The following is a 20,430-nucleotide window of genomic DNA, read 5'->3' on the forward strand; positions in this document are numbered from 1 at the left end:
AGCCAAACAATGTTCCTTTATCAACAAAACCAATAGTCTGTTTCATTTGCAGTGCACAGAGAAGTAGCTTCGTCCAACAGATTCCACTTTCCCTCCCTTGCAACATGTCTGTGACCAGTTAATGAGCTGCAACAGGGCCTGGGGTTTATTTTCAGCCAATTAAGCTTATCCCTCTCAGGAATTGTGGTCTGGCTGTGGCAGAAGTCCTAGGTACGGGCAGGACTTGTTTCTTTGACCAGTTGTGGGTTAGCCACATGGGTACGTGCTGTTGCACCACACAGCAGACGTTTTCTCTGTAATAACTCCTCCAAGTGCTCCACAAAAGCAGATCCCTTTTTAATTTACTTCATGTTTACAGCGTTCTCTTTCAAACTGAACTGCTGGCACAGGCGGATATTTATACAACCTTTGTTTCAAACTATTTATTTGCATTCGAGACTTCAGTAAAATTCACTGTCAGGACAATTGTGTGTTTGAAAGCTAGATTCTTAAACATGTTAATGTTCCAAGGAGAAAAACAGACAGTTCTGCCCTTCAGTTGCTTTTACACATCTTGGGTAAATGTACTTGTGGATCACGGCAAAGAGACAAAATTTTCTAGGTGCAATAATATAATGGTGCTCTAGAACAAACTAAGGGGTAGGTGACCTAAGTAATAACCAGAATCAGGTAGGTGTGTGTGTGTGTGTGTGTGTGTGTGTGTGTGTGTGTGTGTGTGTTAAGAGCATAAGAAGAGCCTGTGGGATCAGGCCAATGGCCTATCTAGTTCTGCATCCTGTTTTCACAATGGTCAGCCAGATGCTTATGGGAAGTCTGAAAGCAGAATCTGAAAAGACCTTTTCCCAATCTGCTCAGGAGCAGGGCTGGCCCTACCATTAGACAGAGTGAGGCAGGTGCCTCAGGCGGCAGATGCTGGGAGTGCAGAACAGTGGCAAGTTGTTGGAAGACAGGTCTGCGAGCCCCACGTGACCTACCCTGTCCCCCTAAACTATTTTGCTGCCCTCAGGCCTGGTGGGAGGATGCCATCCTGTTAAGTCTGATGGGCTTTTTGCACATGGGTTAGGAGGGATAGGGAGTCATCTTGAGCTTTGCCTCAGGCAGCAAGCACAACAAGCCTAGATGAGGAAGAAGCTGAGGATGGCTTCATCCTCTTCTATCAGCTTTTTAGAATTTGTTGAGTGTCAACAAACATATAACTGAAGGATGAACTGGGAGTCCTCATATACACAGACTTCATCAAAACCCTTTGAAGCCCCTCACCAGAGACTCTTAAGGAAACATAGGTAAAGGTAAAGGGACCCCTGACAATTAGGTCCAGTCGTGGCCAACTCTGGGGTTGCAGCGCTCATCTTGCTTTATTGGCTGAGGGAGCCGGCGTACAGCTTCCAGTCATGTGGCCAGCATGACTAAGCTGCTTCTGGTGAATCAGAGCAGTGCACGGAAACACTGTTTACCTTCCCTCTGGAGCAGTACCTATTTATTTACTTGCACTTTGACGTGCTTTCGAACTGCTAGGTTGGCAGGAGCAGGGACCGAGCACCGGGAGCTCACCCCGTCGCAGGGATTCGAACCGCCAATCTTCTGATCGGCAAGTTTGAGGCTCTGTGGTTTAACCCACAGCGCCATCCGTGTCCCAAAGGCCTTTTCTGGGCTGCTAACCCATTACAGAACATGAAATACAAGGTTGTATGAAGAGCTGACATGCAATTATGCTGCACCCAGAAATCAGCCAGAAATGTTAGACATCCAGCTTGATGCTAACACCTCAGTGAAAGTTATATGCATAATTAACCCCCTCCCCACAAACCCCTATCTTGATAATTACAATAGCAGCCAAACTAAAAACAAACCACTACATTTCTAGATAGCAAGCACATGCTTGTTTCTAGTCTTACCCCTCCCCTGTTCTATCTGAATTCCTCTCTAGGGCTAAAGCATTTTATAAGACTTAGATTCTTAACCTCCCCAGCTGCTACTTTCAGGGAGGAAGTAGGACTACAAAGCCATTCCCTAAACTAAATAAAATTTGTGATTCAGCATTAATGGGCTCTTCGCTCTGGTAAGTGTTAAGTGCTATCTTATTTCAGGTAGATAACAAACAATGAAGATAAACAAAAATATTTGTCAGTGAATGGTATTGGGTCATTGGATTGGGGGAGTTATACGTCAACATGAATATATTTGTGAAAATACCCTAAAATACAACGTGTAAATTGTCTCTGAAACTGTGTGCATTAGTTAAAACTGCATACAAAAATGTGTTTGTTAGGAATGATTTGCACTAACATCCTGGTGAATTTTCATGAATATTTTTTATAAAATTGCAAATTGCTGCAGACATGTAGAGAACTGACTTTAAGATTGAAAAAATTGAGAAATGGCAGATTCTCCCACCCCTAGCCAGAAGTAAGCAGTGAGGTAGCCAGCTTTATGAAGGCATCAAAATGTTGCTATTATGATGTTAACCCATTACTTCTCCCCACCCCCCACCCCAGTTAATGTAAAAGCACTGTCAGACATGGTGCAATGCATAGTATTTTGTGCTAAATTGTGTTTTTTCCCATCAATGGTTTCTGTTTAGTCATCAGCCGCCACTACAGTTCCCATTTCCTCCTACCACTTGCAGACAATTTTTGTGGCTGCCTGCTGGCCAGTATGCAGTTGAGTTTTCAGGAAACATCTGTACAATGGAATTTGATTGCCAGGGCTGTGAACAGAGTTTCAAATGGCAAACAGGCAAGTGCAGGTGGAAAGAAAAAAAAGGTGTCATCCAAAATTTGCCTTGTAAACACAGACATCTGTGCAGGGGCCAGTAATTCAACCCTGTCCCTGTAAGGGTAACTGAAATCAGTGAAGCCCTTCATGTGAACAGTAATTGCTTGAGGAAGTTGAAGCTGCATTCTCAAGCAAAGAGATCTATAGGGGTGTTTTTTTCCCCTGGAACGGGATTATGTACCAGTTCTCAATATACAGATATTGTGAGAGAAGGGTTTAAAAAACGAGTGATAATTGTATGCCACTTGTCGTCGTTTTCTGCTGCCACATTTTCAGTCTCCTCTTCCCTTTCATGTTTTAAATATATGTTTTGCGTACATGAAACAGAATGATGTATGCATAAATTAATACTTATTTCTGGACAGTTAGTAGATCAGGGAAATAGGTGCGGCTGAAGGGTTGACTTTCTAGCAAATATTCAGAAATGTTGGCTGCCTCTTAAAACTACTAGGAACTTAAATATGTTGTTTCTTTCTCTGCCCCCTTGTTCTGTGCGATGCAGTTCACAGTTTAGGACACTTACCACCCCAAAATGGTATTGGGCTTTTTGCCCAAGAGAGCCAGCTCTATTAAAATGCTATCCTTAAATAAAGGTAAAAAGTAAAGATGCAACTCTAGCTCTCACGCAACACAATGTTTTCTAGTGTCAACTAAGACTTCATTCTCAAGAGCATAGAAAGTTGCCTTAATCTAGATGAGACTATTTGCCTATCCAGCTCAGTATTATCTACCAGCGATGGCTGGTCTCATTGTGACTGGTAGGGCAGAAGGCAAGGAGTCTCATCAGTAGGTGGAACCAGAGCCAATGACAGGCAGAGCCAGAGCCAATAACAAGTAACCCCAGATCGTTCTAGTTTAGTCCCCATCCTCCTCCCTGCTGAGTTCCACAAAGGGCAACATTGAAATCAAGGAGAAGGAAGCTGATGGGCAGTACCAACCGCTGGACTGGTTGTTCAGTAGAAAGGCAGGCAGCTGGGGGTTGGCTGAGGGCAGGCTGAGGTTAGCGGGTCCAACAGTGTCCTATGTGCCCAAATGGGCCAGTCACTACTGATGACTGGCACCAGCCACCACTGATGACTGGCACCAGCTGTCCAAGTCTCAAGCAGAGATCTTTCCCATCATCACCTCTTGGTTTTATCTGGAGATGCCAAAGATTGAAACTGCATGCATAACATGTGCTTTGCTGCTAATCTCCCCCCCCCCTTATAATGAGATCAGTGACAACACAATGATATTGTCTCTTGCATTATTATCTCCTGTGAATTTTTAAAGCAAGCTTACAGCAAGACTCAAGGTTTATTTTAAAGTCTATAAAATATGCGAACAAACACCCTTTCCTGGTATTCTAGACACCTGTGCCAAAATAAATATTTCATATATGCCATACCTCTATATTTAGCCCTTTGGATTTTTTTCTAGATAAGCTCTGGATTTAAGAGCAAGCATAGCAACTGTTCTGCAAACCGATTCTTCATTATAGGTAACCACTGAGAGCTTCACCAAAGGCATTCTCTCTGGGATTACAAAGATGAAAAATCAATTCTGATAACATTAGAACAAATTTAAAGAGCAAAAAGCCTTCAAAAGCATGCAATGAATAAACAGAACCATCTTTATTCCCTGTGCAGATTTCTTTTAATATACTGAAATAATTGCATTTTCCCTCTTGTCTTGGAATACCTGGCCACGTTTTATTCCTGGTTTTTTAAAATTTTTATTTAACAAAGGATTGTTTGAATAACCATAACGGGAATCCATCAAGATGAGCAGTTCATCAAGGATGCAATCCTGTACCCACTTTCCTGGGAGTAAGCCACCTGAATCCAACAAGGCTTGCCTCTTCTGAGTAGACATATATAAGAATGCATTGAAATGAATTTGCTGCTTACAATAATCAAGAGTAGCTGAGTGTGAGGAGATCACAGTAACAAATGTGTATATAATCTTCATTTGGAAGTAGGGTTCTCTAGCCTTGTTGCTTATGAGAGCCAGTGTGGTGTAGTGGTTAAGAGTGGTAGTCTCGTAATCTGAGGAATCAGGTTCGCGTCTCCGCTCCTCCACATGCAGCTGCTGGGTGACCTTGGGCCAGTCACACTTCTTTGAAGTCTCTCAGCCCCACTCACCTCACAGAGTGTTTGTTGTGGGGGAGGAAGGGAAAGGAGAATGTTAGCCGCTTTGAGACTCCTTAAAGGGAGTGAAAGGCGGGATATCAAATCCAAACTCCTCCTCCTCTGCTGCTTCTTCTTCTTCTTCTTCTTCTTCTTCTTCTTCTTCTTCTTCTTCTTCTTATCACCTGAGGGGCAGTAGCCCAAACTGGATGACTCAATGAAATACGGGAAGACCAACCCAGGATGGGCAAATCTGTTAATTTCACTGTCTCCCAGTTTCTCACTTTCCCCCTAGTTTTTGGTTCATTTCTCCACATTTCCACATCAGCTTGTGCTTTTTTAAAAATGTGGATTTATCCTAGTAGACACAGCTTTTTATGCAATTTTACCTATTATACAAATTTGTGCAGAGCAGATTGCCCTAATATAATGCTATTTGGTATGTTATTTTTACTAGTATATACATTTTTGTACACACTATTTGGCCAGAGAACTGCACTGCAAAGATCAGAAAAGTGCTATTTTTGTTTTGGTTTGCATATTGTTTTGTGAATTAGTCCAGTCCACCTTCAAACGAGAACTGAATCAAATTTTTCTCCCACTCCTAGGACTAGCTCACATGCTGGATAAGTCACTACATAGTCACTATTTTAAATTGCTCTATTTGGCAGCTCTTCCTCTGTGTTGATGGCTGCTGCAGCAGCTTACCATACAGGCTGGGAGAGTATTTTCATGCCACTGTGCCCACCCAAATATATTTAGTCTTTTTCAAGCTTGGCAAAACCCTCATGTATGGCGATCTCCTAATGAATTTCTGCCAGGAGGTACCCGCCATATCAAACAGCTTGTCCCCTTCAGGTACTTGTAACTTAACATGGGGGGCACTGTGAAGATAAGCACAGCACACTAGATTTATCCCCCACAGTTTTTGTCAACCCTGCCTGAGTTGGAAGGTGACTTTCTGAAGCAGGGAGTTTGTTTTTGTGTGGGCTTCCTACGTTTGGAACATCAGAGTTCTAAAACATGTAGGAAGCATACATGAGTTCAGTAGGTTTGCATCTTCAGAAGGTCCACTTCTGGCTCATGGAGAGTGACAGAAATGGTGAGGGGGTGGAGCTAGAAAGCTCTTCCTCATACCCTGCATGTGTTAAGTTAATCTATTTTCTGGATGCCCAAAGAGGGCTTCCACGTGTCTTTCATGTTATAATTTACAAATCACCCTTCATTCTCATAATTTGAAGAATTTCTTTTCATAGAAGGCTCATCAAATTGTGAGCCTTGGTATCTTTTGCAAGCATTGGAAGAATTGGGTTGGTGTGGGAGACCAAGGTTTAGCCTATAGTGTTCTTATAGAAATAGAGTAGGATGTAATTATTACTTACGATCTAATTCTGTGAATGCTTACTCACAAGTAAGTCACACGAAATTGTGCAAGTGACTCATGTTTTTACAGCACATGTCATGGACTGGATGGATGCAGAGGGGTGGTAGGAGGAACCAGCTGGGGAACCCTAAGGGAAGAAGGCTCAGAGCCCAGGGAATGGTGATGGGACAACACTGAGTGGTCAGAGGAAAAAGATAGAGAAGACTGGGAGGAGGAGGTGTCGGAAGCTGAAGAGGTAACAAGGCTTAGTGAGTAGGAAGATGCTGTGGCAGAAGGCAGTCCAGACTCAAAGGTAGGAGAGGAGCTGGGGCAGGAGACAGAGATGTGGTAGACTGCAGAAGAGTCCAGGAACTCTCTCAATTCTGCTGTGACCAGCTCCCCTCCCCCATGGTCTTGCAGGACCAGAAGAGTTATGAAGAGGGTGGAGCAGATATAAACTCATTGAAGGAGTTTCAGATTGCTTGGGAAGGACATGGGTGGGGAGGAGACTTAAACAACTGTGGGAAGGCAGGGACCTTCAATCCTCACAACTGTCTAATTGGGGCAAGCTCTACCAGGAAGAGTTGCTGTGCTCACTAGGCCTGGTCTCCTGAGCTGTTTGTTTCTTTGAATAAAGAATTAACTTCACTGATGCCATGTGAGCTATTACTGACCTGCTCCTGGCAACTGCCCTGATGGCAGCTCACCATGCAAATATGTGGTCAGGAGTTAATTAGATTAAGCTGTTTCAGCTCTCACAGATTTTAATATATTTTTATGCAGTCTTAATTCACTTCAGTTGGAGGCATCAGTATTTCAAAAGTGCTCAGCATGACTAGATCATCCCCCATCATTATGTTACCTTTAAGACCAAAGTGCAGTGCAATTCTACACGTGTCTACTCGGATGTAAGTTCCACTGAGTTCAGTTCATTTTCCTCCCAGGTAAGGTGGGCACAGGATTGCAGTCTAAGTCTGTAAAGATCAGCAGAGAGTATTCAGTATGAGATAATAATTCCTTTGCATGCCAGAAATTTCCATGCAGGCTTTGACTTTAGCATCTTTAAGGAGAAAAGTTTATTTTAGGCACCGTGTCCCCTTCAGACCAGCTGACGTTTATTCAGCACACAGCGTTTACTGTGGCTTAGGGTGTCAGCCATAATTCTAGGTTGATAGTTTGTGAAGAGAAGATGCTATTTTGTCCTGTTTATAAAATGTTATTCTGCAGAGTCACACTCCAAGACTAACAGAGTCTGTCCAAGTATAGTAAAGCCCTTTGGTTTAACTTACTGCCTTCATTAAACTTAGCTTACATTGTCCTAATTATATGTTATCAACAATTAAGAAATGTATCGCATGCCACAGGCCAGCTAAAACATTCTGCGTTCTTGGGTGAACGCCAAGAGAGGTGTCAAGTTCCATATTACCTTGTCATCAGTTGCAGCTCTCGTTTTGCAGTACAGGCAGCAGCTGTGCTAGACAAAATAATCTAAATTCTCACATGTACTTTTTCCCTTTAGGAAACAACTCACGCTGAATTGCATTTCTGGTGGGAAAAAAGTGCTATACCTCAGTGAGCTTGTGCTGAAAACGTATTTTATGTTAATCAAATGTTAACCCATAATCTTTTTTAACTTTCTGATGCTCACTTTCATCCTATGGGGGGGGGGAGACCTCCCCAAACATAACCAGTCCTGACCCATGCTATGTATCTAAGCAGCTATTACATGATCTTTAACTGGTTTGGTGGAAAAATGTACCCATATTTGTTATCAACAAGTGATAACAGAACTACAGACTTGCACTAACCACTCATATTGGGATGATCAAAAAGGATCAGTTCCAGTGATACACCTGGCAACAGTCAAAACAAACACACAGACTCTCTCAGCTACTCTAAGCAACCTGTTCGTTGAGCTTCATCCTGATGCACATTTATTCTGATTTAGATGCATCGTGGTTACACACCTTCCCATTATCAATCTATCCCACACTTCTTAGCAGGTGTGCCGACTCTTAAGGGTGGTGTCTTTGGTCCCCCTCAATATCTGCTGGCAGGGGGCTGAGCCCCTTCAGTATTAAGGGGGGTGGAGGAAGCTGAGCGCTGCACCAAGTGTGGGACATTTCAGTGACTGTCTCCTCCTAAGTGCATGAGAAGAAGCCTCACCATGCCAGCCTCCTCCCGATGAAGCAACGTTATGTGCGTGACACATGTCACGTACATGTTGTTGCATGTGCAATGCATGACAGCCCCCCCCCAATCTTGGGCACTCTTTGTGTGCATTTTCTTTGTGCATTTTCCTATCACTTTCCAGTCCTTTAAAAAGTTGATTTGTTGTACCAGAGTTATTTAACCCACCTTAATTGTGCAAACCTAAATTTCTGTTCGAATGCTTCCTGCAAAATACTGACAGTCTGGAAGCAACCTCCCCTCATCCCCACATACATAGAGAGTTTGATTTGTATCATTGGAGCTGCACAGTTGCACGAGATCACAGCTCCTCTACTTTGAAATAGAAAACTGCAAATTTCCATTTCACAAGGGAAAAAGGGTGATCTTCTGTGAATTAGTCACTTCCTATATTTACATTGCTTGTGAGCATGGCTTTTGTTTTTGTTGAGGAGACAGTCACTGACATGTAATCAAAATACACTCCGGGTACTTGTTCCCAAAGAGGATCAAGAACTGGCTGTGTGTGTGTGTCATAAAAAGACAGCTTCCACCAATTAAGATCACCCTTCTACCAAGTTCAGACATCACTCTTGCATTCACACATATAAAGATATGTACAAACTAATGCATGCCTTAATATACACAAGGATTGCATCATTAGGCTATCATTATCCTGCCATTCCTCCAAGTTGCTTAAATAAGATAGCAGAGATTCCCTTTCTCCGCCTTCATCTACACAATAGAAATAGCGTCTGGCCCAAGATCCTCCAGTAAGTTTCATGGCTGAGTGAGGATTTGACTGGCAGGCAGAGCCCAGCCACCTCACATAGACATCGCTAGCTATTTCCTATGACCCAAGCTACTACTCCTAAATTCTTTGGCACTAGCTGCCTGCTCTGTCATTCTGTTCTCTTTCTACCACCCACACAGAAGCGGAGACCTGGGTGGATGATTTAGGAGATACAGCTGCTCAGACTGGTGCCATGAGGAGAAGCTACTGCTTTGCTGCACTTGTGTGTCAAGAGGAGACTGACGATTCAGTGTCTGAGGAGGGGAGCCTTCCAGACCCAGATGCTGACTACCTAAACACATCTCGCGATGAGGAGCTGAAGATATTTATATGTACAGATGTATCTAAATAAATTTAGGGGCGACTCTGTTTCGGCGACCACACTAGGACCTGTATTCTGATTTTGGGTTTGCCTCAGTAAACCTCTCTAGCGATCTTTGTTATGTTTACTTCTCAGTTTATTGTTCCTTCTTTGTCCCATTTGGTGTGCTTTTCGTGATCATATCAGATTTGCACACAAACTGATGTGTGTTCATTTGTTCATTTTAAGTCACTGCAGGGTGAGTTTGAAGTGGGAAGTAAATGGGTTCTGTTTTATTTTTTATTTTTTTTAAAGAAAAAGGATGATAAAAAGCTTGAGAAGTCGGTATGGTACTGTAAAATAATATAGGGATTTCACAGCTGCTGGGGAGTGGACAACTGCAGACACTCACTATCAGCTGGTACAGGACACTTTTGAGCCTCATTTAGGCATGCTCCTGAATGGTCCTGGGTTAAACCAGGGATGAGGGCATATGGAAGTCCAACCACCAACAAGGGAAAGGCTAAAGCTCAGGGGCAGAGCACATGTGAAGGTATTGTGTCTCAAAAACCATCCAGATAGAATGACAATCAGAAGCCACGCCTTGTCTCTACAGCCATCACAATGCCACTGAGAGCTCCTCTAGTTTCCCCTTCCTCTGTGTTAATCTTCGCCTGCCTGAGAAGCCTGCATTAGGCTAGGACCACAAAGGGGAAAAATACCTCGTAGGATTTAGCACCACATATGAAAAGCAGAAGTCTCCAGACCATCTACTTGGCCTTCTCCAAGATCTTCCTAGAACATCTTTCCCCAGAACAAACTGCTGCTCTACTCTAGGTCTTCATGCCTGAGCCTCCTCACAGCACTCAGACCATGACAGCTTAATAAATGGGCTGGGCCAGGGACAGCCAGCACAGTCCCTTCAGATGTTACTGGGCTGCAGTTTCCCTCAGCAGCAGTTCAGTGCTTTCAGTGGGACACACGTTCTATGACTGACACATTGCATTGGCACTCAGATGTCCATTCTGATGCACATTGGGAAGCACCTCAGATTTATGCCCAGTTCACACAAACTATGGGCCACATGCTGCATGTGTGTCCTGACTGCAGGATTAAAATGAAGCAGAATACCATACACAATTTTAAGGCACTTTTAAGGCACAGATCAGCACTTTCCCAGTCCATGACCAAGTGCCTCCGCCACTTTTTCTAGGAAAACCAACTCTGAATCAGAACAAATAACAATTTAGGTTTTCCACAGAATTGTTTCCAGTGGTAAAGAGATGGCTTTCATGGAGAAATCACCTGGTCAAAACAAACAAACAAACAAACAAACAAACAAACAAACAAACAAGTGCTCAGACACTGAACTTTAAAGTGCAGCCCTGTGTATAGAAACATGGTACAAAAAGAAGTCTGGATGAGCCTTAAGTTGCAATACAGTATGCAGGGTTCTCTTACAAACTGCATTCAACAGTGCTGACAGTGGGCAGCCTACTGTCCCCATTTAGCTCCTCAGTGAGGTGTGAATATTTTCAAGATGACACATAGTTTCTATTGGTGCTGCCTCTATGCTTCATCATACTCTGAGAAATGAGCCTTAGGACATTTCTGGATATGTTCCTGATCTCCATAAGTGGCAAAAGTTGCAAACACAGGAGTGCATAAGTGTTGGATCACATCCTGATGTGTGTTGACATACTGATACATATGTTGACATACTGTTATGAGTTTCTGAGGGGGCAGGTAGACTCCCCTAAAACTCTGGATTCAGTAGAGAGCTGGAATTCAAGCAAAGCCCTAAATTCCTGGATCTAGCAAAGGTTGGAAATAACACAAGCCAGCTTCCTCATGAGGTATTCACTTGATAATGGCAAAGTTGTTGACCTAATGAAAGGTAGGCATATAGGGCTGTCAGTTTGCATTTCTTAGTACAGAAAGTATTGCTCTGATGTGTAGAGATCTTTCCTATTCTGATTAATTCAAGAGTGTTCTGGAAGGTTCTTGTTTGGGTTATTCCTTCTGAGAAGCCGAGTACAGCTGGTTTAAACTGGTTCTGTTATCTTTCAGTCAAGGTCATGCTAACTATAATAAGAGGCCAGAAGGAGCCTGGGTTTTCACTTACTTTCTGTTTCTGTCTCTTTGTTCTGGTGTGGTGTTCTGTGTGCTTTGTGCTAAAATTTAGTCTTATTATAAGTATTGTAAGTTTTATTGTAAGTGCTGCAGCTGCATTTCTTATACTGTGTCAATCCTGAATGTATTGGATTTGTGACCATTATGCTCATTTGCCTTCAGTAGCAGTAAAGCTCTGCTGGATGAAGTATAATGTCTCTAGTCTATTTTTTGGGGGGGAACTCTGCATTGTGTTTAAGCCCCCCCCCCTCGAGGGACACGACAAGACCATGAGGAGATTCCATGCTAGACAGCCAAATGGGTGAAGCCCCTCCCTAGGCCCTGGTTTTAGGTATTAAGACAAAAGGCCCATGTTCCTTTTTTTAAAGGATTGCAGTTAACAGCTATGAGTTAGCAAAACTGGGATGGGTTGTAAAAGGAGGCAGAGAGCATGGCTGATTTCTGTTTTGCATTCAAGGCTGCTGGCCCTAAAGGGAAGCAAGAGGTGCACTTGGAATGTAATGCTGGGAACCCCTCCATTGTCGGCTCAGGTTGTATATCTGTGTAAATAAACCATATATCATAAAGACACCACAGTCTCCCCATTTCCAGGGAATAAAGTGGGCTTTATTATTTATTTATCGGAGACATTTATATACCACTTAATTGCTCACATTTGTAAGAGGTGAACATAAAAACAATTCACAGTAAATAGGACACTCAAACAATAGAAATGTTTCACAAAATTAAACACTACTTTAAAATGTCTGCTGCAACAAGAAAATCCTAGTCATACACCTGAAGTTCAGCAAAACTGTCAACAGTGTTCTAACAATGATAATGGGAATTCTGAAAGAAGCCCTGTCTCTTTATAACAATCCAGGTAAGGTGGTAGATTTCAAGGAAGGATATCAATGATTCCCCCCTCCCCCTTCTCACGTTCCATCACAGCACTAGTTAGATAGCATCATATTGTTTTCAAGTGTTGCTGTTCTATGTCTATAATTTGACACCATAAGAAAGTGTAACATGCTGTCATGTAATTTCATGCAATTTATTGAGAAGTAGGAGACCTGTTTTCTGATAGCATGAGCTATTGTGGAACAGCCTTCCACTGGTTAATGAGGTTACCAAATGCCACCAATCTCCCCTTTTGATTCTTTGACCAATTTACTTGTCATCTTGATGAAACTGTAATACTAAGGAAGGAAGAAAAAGTTAGTGAGAACACAAACTTTTTAATATAAAGAAGGATCAGAATATCATGTCTCCGGGCACTGAACTTTGAGTCTTCTGATTAATAGGGTCTGCCTGCACATATTGCAAAATGAATTGCCAGCTAGCTAATGAAAGCAAATAGAAAATAGTTAGTTTATGGTTATCATTGTGGGGAAGATGTACAGCATTCCAATTCAGATGTTGCACAATAAGGGTGGGTAGAAGATTCCTGGAAACTGTAGGTTGTTATGGGTGCTTCAGGGGGAAGCCAGGACTCTTAAAGTGATATGAGTGCTTTAGGTGTATGGTGTGCATGTGATTTTCATACATTCAACTTTCTGGCTCTGATTTAACCCGTGTTCATTAAACTGAAATCCTTTTAAAGTCAACAGAACTTAAGTTAGTTTTATGGCTTATTCCGTACCATTCCACTGAATGGAGAAGCTTCCTGTACATAATGCCTGGATTTGATATTCCAATATCTTTGCTTTTCTTCTGATTGTTGATGTTAGTCTGATGACTATATGACTCCTGTTTGTGCAGAGTTTCAAGAAAACAGCCTGCCACTCGACTTCATTGTTGGCAAGATGCAGGAAAGGCTTTGTCACATCTCAAGAGACTCAGACACTAATCTTCTCCTGTTTTTGCTGCTTATCTGAAGCCTAAAAGAAACATTCAAAGTATTTTGCTTGTTTTTAAAAAGCTACACCAAATCTTCTCCATCACAAATAGGAAACATTGCTGCAACTACTAAGCTGTCCCTCAGGCCGCTTTGAAAGCATCAGTTCTCATAGCCTTCTGAGGATGATAGGTTTACATCGGTCTGTGGAATATTCCTGATGCTATTAATCTCCAGGCAGTTTTCAGTAAGAGCATTGAAGAAACTGCTCTCCAACATATAACGTAATTAATTAAAAGAACATCTTCACACAAATGCTGTGACATCAGCTGAATAAGAAAAATGAACAAGATGTTTAAAAATTGACATAGCCTTTGTATTGGTTTTGTGGACATCTTTCTCACTACATACATCAGTTAGCAATATCTCTTTCAGCAACAGAAACTTCATTATCACATCTAATTCTGGTTGTGCAGCAGATTAAGCTTCTGAACAGTTTGTGGCTCTGACTTTTCCCCCATTTGTGAAAGCACAAAGAAAAGAATTGATAATAATTGAAAAGAAGTAGAGAACAAAGAAGTATTCATAGCAGAAAGCTAAATTTATCCCCTTGGTGGACAGTCAACAACAAGCACCAATGCTTTTGGCAATAGATAATATGTTGCAGAAGAAGACGTCATTTTCTCATCCCCTGGAATATTCTGCATTGTCGATACAGGGGTGATATTTGTACCAGTGGCAGACCTGTCTCAGACCAGTGGTGGAACTGTTGCCTCATTCAGCATACAGATTTAAAACTGAGCGAAGAAAAGTTTTTCCATTGTCCTCGTATCATTTAAATGGAATCACAAACACAACCAACGGTTGTGGGACCTGTAGTTTCTTAAAAGTGGTGAGAATTGTTAGGAGAACCCAATTGTCCTCAGGAAACTACAATTTTCAGAGTTCCCTGGAAAGGGGGATTGACTATTAAACCACTCTGAGAATAGATATGAATACTCAGAGGTGATAGTGGCAAGACATTATCTGTCTTTCTGAACCTTCCCAATGATAGGATCCATGACATGAAAAGGATCTCTAATCAGCCCCTTGTCACTTTGAATAATGACTTGGTTCCATGTGATGTGTGGAAGAAGACCACACAGAAGTTAATCACAGCAATTAATGTCTTGACAACTTTGTTATGCTACCCGGAAGACTAAGAGTAAATCTGTATTATGTAAAAACCGGAGACCCTCTGAGAACCTACTGTGAGATTATTCCAAATGTACTAAATATGGATTTGCTTCTTTGCGGCTTTCTAAAGAGGAAAAGGTTTCACAAGCACCCAGTGACAGATATTACCCACAAGTTGTTTGCATATAATGTGAATTCTTTTTTACATTAGTTCATTATAGCTGGGGTTTTAGTGTAAGCATTTCCCCCTTACATTTCCCCCCCAGGTTTTTAAAAATATATTTAAAATTATATAGATTCCCACAGTCTTGGGCAGGAAGTCACAGAATTTTCCAAAGATGACGAGGCCTTAACCAAGGTTATATTTTCAAATTTATATTTTCAATTGCATATATGAAATTAGACATTACATATCAGTTGCATATATGAAATCAGATCTTAAATATCAAAGGCATATTCAGACATTCTTGAGCAACCTCGTCTAAATAATGAGTAGCTTTGAACTTGAATATTCACTTACATTCATATTTTGATCCCTTTCAGCCTTACATCTCTGACATCATACAAACCAGTGCCATCGATTTGTGATGGTAAGTTACTACACATTCTAGTGACTGGAATAGACTATTAGGTGGTGGCTACTGAAATAGAAGTACGATGATGAATGAACAAGTGTCTATTTGCAGGATTGGGTTTCAGTGAACTGCATGTCTCCATCAATGCATATTCACTAAGAATGAGGAGAAACCCAGTTTCTGCTCAGTATATTGCACTGTAGAGAACCTCTGCCCTAATAGAGAATTTGACAGCCTTTATGTATGCACAAAATGCTGGTATGTGCAGGTATAAAGTCACTGTCTAGCCCTGCCCCTCTGGTCACTACAGCTATGACAGCTGCAATCTGCCACCCAGGCAGCATCTGATGATGAGTAACACGCTCTTCATAGCAGCTACAAGTTGAGAAAAGAGTTCTCACCATCACCATTTATTTGTCTACCATCTTTCCTTTGGAAACTATGCTCAAAGTGGTTCACAGCATGGAGGAGGGGTATCACATGATCCACTAAGTTACAAAATCTAACAAAATTTAAATGAACAATAAGTTAATGAAAGCATTTGAGCAACATGTTTTTCTGGACTCACAGCAAGGTCAGTCCCTCTAAGCGTCCCTATTTTCCAGGAACGTCCCTGATTTAGAGGAGGCATCCCGGTTTCTGATTTGATCCCAGAATGTCCTGTTTTTCCTTAGGATGTCCCTATTTTCATTGGAGAAGTGTTGGAGTGTATGGAGTTATCCAACCCCTGAGCCGTCTGAAGGCAATCCTGTATAGGAAGTTTTTTTTAATTGTTTAATGTTTTATTATGTTTTTACATATGTTGGAAGTTGCCCAGAGAGGCTGGGGAAACCCAGCCAGATGGGTGGGGTGTAAATAAAATTACTATTATTATTATTATTATTAAATGGGATGTCCCTATTTTCTTCAGAGAAATGTTGGAGGGCATGCAGAGTGGCCTCTTGTACCTTCAGCAGCAACTTTTGTAGCTGGAATCAGCAAGTGCTCCTTCTACCCAGGCCAAGTGGAAATAGGCCAGAAAAGTATGTACGCCACAACAGCAGCAAGAATACTTATTGCAAAGTATTGGAAGACACAAGATCTACCCACTCTGGAAGAATGGCAGATGAAGGTGATGGACTACATGGAATTGGCGGAAATGACTGGCAGAATCCGAGACCAGGGAGAAGAGTCGGTGGAAGAAGATTGGAAGAAATTTAAAGACTATTTACAGAAATATTGCAAAATTAATGAATGTTAGAATGATGTCAGAATGAAGTTAAGTGGTTTAAGCAGCAATGTTATAAAGGTGTATGTAAAAATGGATTGTTAACAGGTGAGAATCCAAAGTTATAATATATTATGTTAAAGGACTAAGATAAAAACAAAGAGGGAAAGAAATTGCTGAATTAATTAACTGAATTGGAATACAAAAAAGGGAGGCGTGAGGAGGTCAGGGAAACAAGGAAATGAATGTAAGGTGTCGAAAGACTGATGTATTTTTTTAAGTGTTTTTTATCTTTTTTGTATTTTGTACTTTTTCTTTTATTTTTATTTTTGTCTTTCTTTTTCTTCTTTTTTAATTCATGTAATTCTTTTCTTTGAAACCTTAATAAATATCATTAAAAAAAAAAATAGGCCAGAAAAGGAGGGACTCAGAGATATTAAAAAGCTCAGTTGGTTGGAACACTGTGCTGATAACAACAAGGTTGCAGGTTTGATCCCCGTATGGGACAGTTGCATCTTCCTGCATTGCAGGGGGTTGGACTAGATGCACCTTAGGGTCCCTTTCAACTCTACATTCTATGAAATCAGTGAAATCAGAAGGCGTTCTTTGAATCCCCCTTTCTCCTCCTTTCCTCTTACTTTGCTGATGTTTATCATATAGATGAATGATCTTCATGCATGTGTATTAGGAATGTCAATGCCCTTCATGCAACGTGTATGGAATTATTTTGCTAAAATGTGAGGGTCTCTTCCCAGGGGTTGGAGGGACATTTGCAGTGTTTCACCTACGATTGCTGCCATTCTTGGGCACCTTCCGCTTTCATTTACGGTAAATGGTCCCTGCTTCCCCGAATCCTGCCTCTTCCTCCTCCCCTCCTACGCTGAGTCACATTTGGTAGCCAACAGCAGCAGGCTGTATTTATTTGGTTTGCAAATGGTTGATCTTTCCTTGTCTCGGATGGGTTGCTTCATGTCCGGAATTTGCTTTTTCAAGATAATCTTGGCGGCTACAGAAGCCCTATTGTGCAACTCTTTGTGGTCCTCTGGAAAGCACTTTTTTTTTAGGATGAGGGTTGGTTTTTTTGTTGGTGGTGTTTTACCTACGCTCATTTTAATTTTAAAACCAGAGCTTGTTTGCTAAGGGGTGTTAGGTGTTATATAAATCACCAAATGGTGTCAAGAAAGGTCTACAGGTATTGCTTACTTGTGCAAAGAAACTTATTACATTATTCAGTACTTTTACACATACACCAGCTATTTATAAATATCCTATGCTTCACAGGAAATTGTTTGGTTTTGGGAACAGTCTGGCAGTTCTGAAATGGAGAGCTAGCAAGAATGCAAACACAACATATCCCTCTCTCTGCATATATTTAGCTATTTGCATCATGACTGTATGAGTATCACTGCGATTGATATCAGTGTCTTAATTCTGTCAGTGTCTTAAATCCTGGCATATTATCTGTCTTAAGAATCTCATGTGGTTGCCGCCATCATAATGATCACCACCACCCCTCAGTTTAAGAGGCCATTGATTGTTTAATTAGCCAAAGGCCTGGGAGAAGAGGAATGGTTTTGCCTGGCACCTTAAAATATGTAATGAAGGTGTCTGGCGAACCTCCCTGGGGAGAGCATTCCACAAGCAAGGTGCTACCACAGAAAAGGCCCATTCTCATGTTGCCACCCTCTGAATCTCTCACAGAGGAGGCACAGAAAGAGCCTCAGATGATGATCACAGGGTCAGTTCATATGGGGAAAAGTGGTTCCTGAGGTATTGCAGTCCTGAGTCATTTAAAGCTTTATAAGTCAAAACCAGCACTTTGAATTGGGCCCGGAAACTAATTGGCAGCCAGTGCAGTCCCACCATGATTGGTGCAATATGTCCAAACCATCTTGTCCAGGTGAGCAACCTGGCTGCTGAATTTTGCATCAGCTGAAGTTTCCGAACCGTCTTCAGAGATAGCCCTACGTATAACCCATTGTATAGTTTAACTTGAAGGTTAACAGAGCATAGATGACAGGAATTAGGCTATTCCTGTCCAGTTGGGGGTATAGCTAGGTCACCGGTTGAAGCTGATGGAAGGCACTCTGTGCCACTGAGGCCACCAGATCCAGGAGGACCTGCAAGCTATGTACCTGCTCCTTCAGAGGTGGTGTAACCCCTCAAGAGTAGTCAAACTTCCATCCATCTGGTCTAGGGAACCACCCACTAACTGCACCTCAGTTTTATCTGGACTGAGCTTCCATTTACTGACTGTCATCTAGTCCATTACTGAGGCAAGACAGTATATCCACTGCTACACCTGCAAATGTAAAGGAGAAGTAGAGTTGTGTGTCATCAGCATATTGCGGTAATTACATTAATACAGGAACAGTCTCTGTAGTATACCACATGTCCCACAGCCCAGGACCCAGGGCCAGTCTTTTTGGACTAGGGGGCATGATTCTCATGTCATGAGACAAGCCCTTAGTTGGGATATTCAAAAAGTGTTTCTGCAGCCATGACATCTCGTGACATCTAGCTTAGATTACTGCAATGTGTTCTACATCAGACTGTTCTTGAACATGGTTCAGAAGCTTCAACTGGTTCAGAATATGGCAGCAGTTAAACCCAGCTGCTTTGTTATTTTTAAGTGGAAGTTATGTTCATCACATGCAACATAGGAATGCGTATTTGATGTGGTTTGTGATATGTTTCCACTGTGGCCTTCAACACTGCACAAGTTGCACCACTGCTGCTCTTGAACATTAGTAGGAATGACTTACTTCGAGCAAATTAAAGGATTGATTAGCACAAACCTATATCATGCCAGGCCCTTGGCTAAATCAGGCATTGAAAGCTGCTGGTGATCTTGGAAGGAATAATGGCAGGAAGCATTAACCAACAGAAAACATTTTCCCAGACTGAGTATGCATTATATTTATGCCCAGAATGTGAGCTAAAGTAGGGGCAGAAAGTTCTGTGTATTGTATGTGCATGTCTATATGTATACATGGTTAGACACACACACACACACACACACACACACACACTGCAGTGTATAATGGCCACATTTTGCATGCATATATACATGTGTATGTATGCCTGAATATACACAAACACAGGTACATATACGTATTCTAAAATCAATCAATCAAGATAGAACATTAAAAATTACCATGCCTGATGCATGTATGGAACAACACACTGTGAGAATGAATAGTCAATTGAGGTACTACCAGCAATACCTGTGACAAGCTAGAGAAGGTGGAGATGACTTTACCACCCATGTAGCTCGACCACTAGCGATTGCTCTCAGCCCATCCACTATTGATGGATTCCAACTCTGGTAATTTCAATATGTATTATTATTATTTATTTATTGTTGTTGCAGACTAGGGATGGGGACCTCCAGATGTCATGGGACTCCAACTCTCATCATTGTCTCATGGACAATGGTCTAGGATTGTAGGAGGTGTGGTCCAAATTGAGGGTCACAGGTTCACCAAACCTGATGTAGACAATAGAACTGCTGATTCATGCTAGCATGGTGAGTTGAAGACTTGGGGTGGAATGGATGAGATCTACTGTGACTCTCCTATAGATAGTGTGATCTTACAAATCAATCATCTTTTAGACACATTGCTGCAATATGTATTTCTGTTTCTGTTCACTGGAAGGCCAGAAATCATATGGGGTCCCTGGCTGCCTTGATCTTTTAAAAGTTTGCTCTCTCCTGTTGAGGTTTCTAAAGCATTTATTCACTTCAATTTTTTTGTGCCGGATCAATTTACACAGGCCAGGCAAAGGGTAAAAGCTTTCCCCTTTCTTCTTGTACTTTATTTGCTCCTTATACTACCACACACTGCTCAAGAGAATGTAGCTGCCTCACAAACCTTAGATAGCAGCATGATAGGATCACAGTGGATGGGGGGGGGAATCAAACTGTAAGTTCAAAACTGGAAGGGCAGGAAAGCACCTACAAAACTGGGAGGTTTAGCTGCAGAACAAGATGGGTGGCCACTCTAAGCCCCA

General features: G+C 41.8%; 1 long non-coding RNA gene across 2 annotated transcripts in view; it reads left to right on the forward strand.

Annotated features, from left to right (window-relative positions):
* LOC309514631 overlaps positions 1-19,880 on the forward strand; it is an 89,943-nt gene extending 70,063 nt beyond the window's left edge. The window contains exon 4 of one of the 2 annotated variants that reach the window (XR_014212095.1): positions 19,790-19,880. This is a non-coding gene — a long non-coding RNA (uncharacterized lncRNA). Of the gene's footprint in view, positions 1-9,348; positions 10,126-19,789 lie in introns of those variants that run through there. The other variant, XR_014212096.1, reaches the window with a different exon arrangement.
* The last annotated feature ends 550 nt before the right edge of the window (positions 19,881-20,430 follow it).

The sequence above is a fragment of the Podarcis vaucheri genome (genome assembly GCF_965113315.1).
Source record: "Podarcis vaucheri genome assembly, chromosome: 11".
NCBI classification, from domain to species: domain Eukaryota; kingdom Metazoa; phylum Chordata; class Lepidosauria; order Squamata; family Lacertidae; genus Podarcis; species Podarcis vaucheri.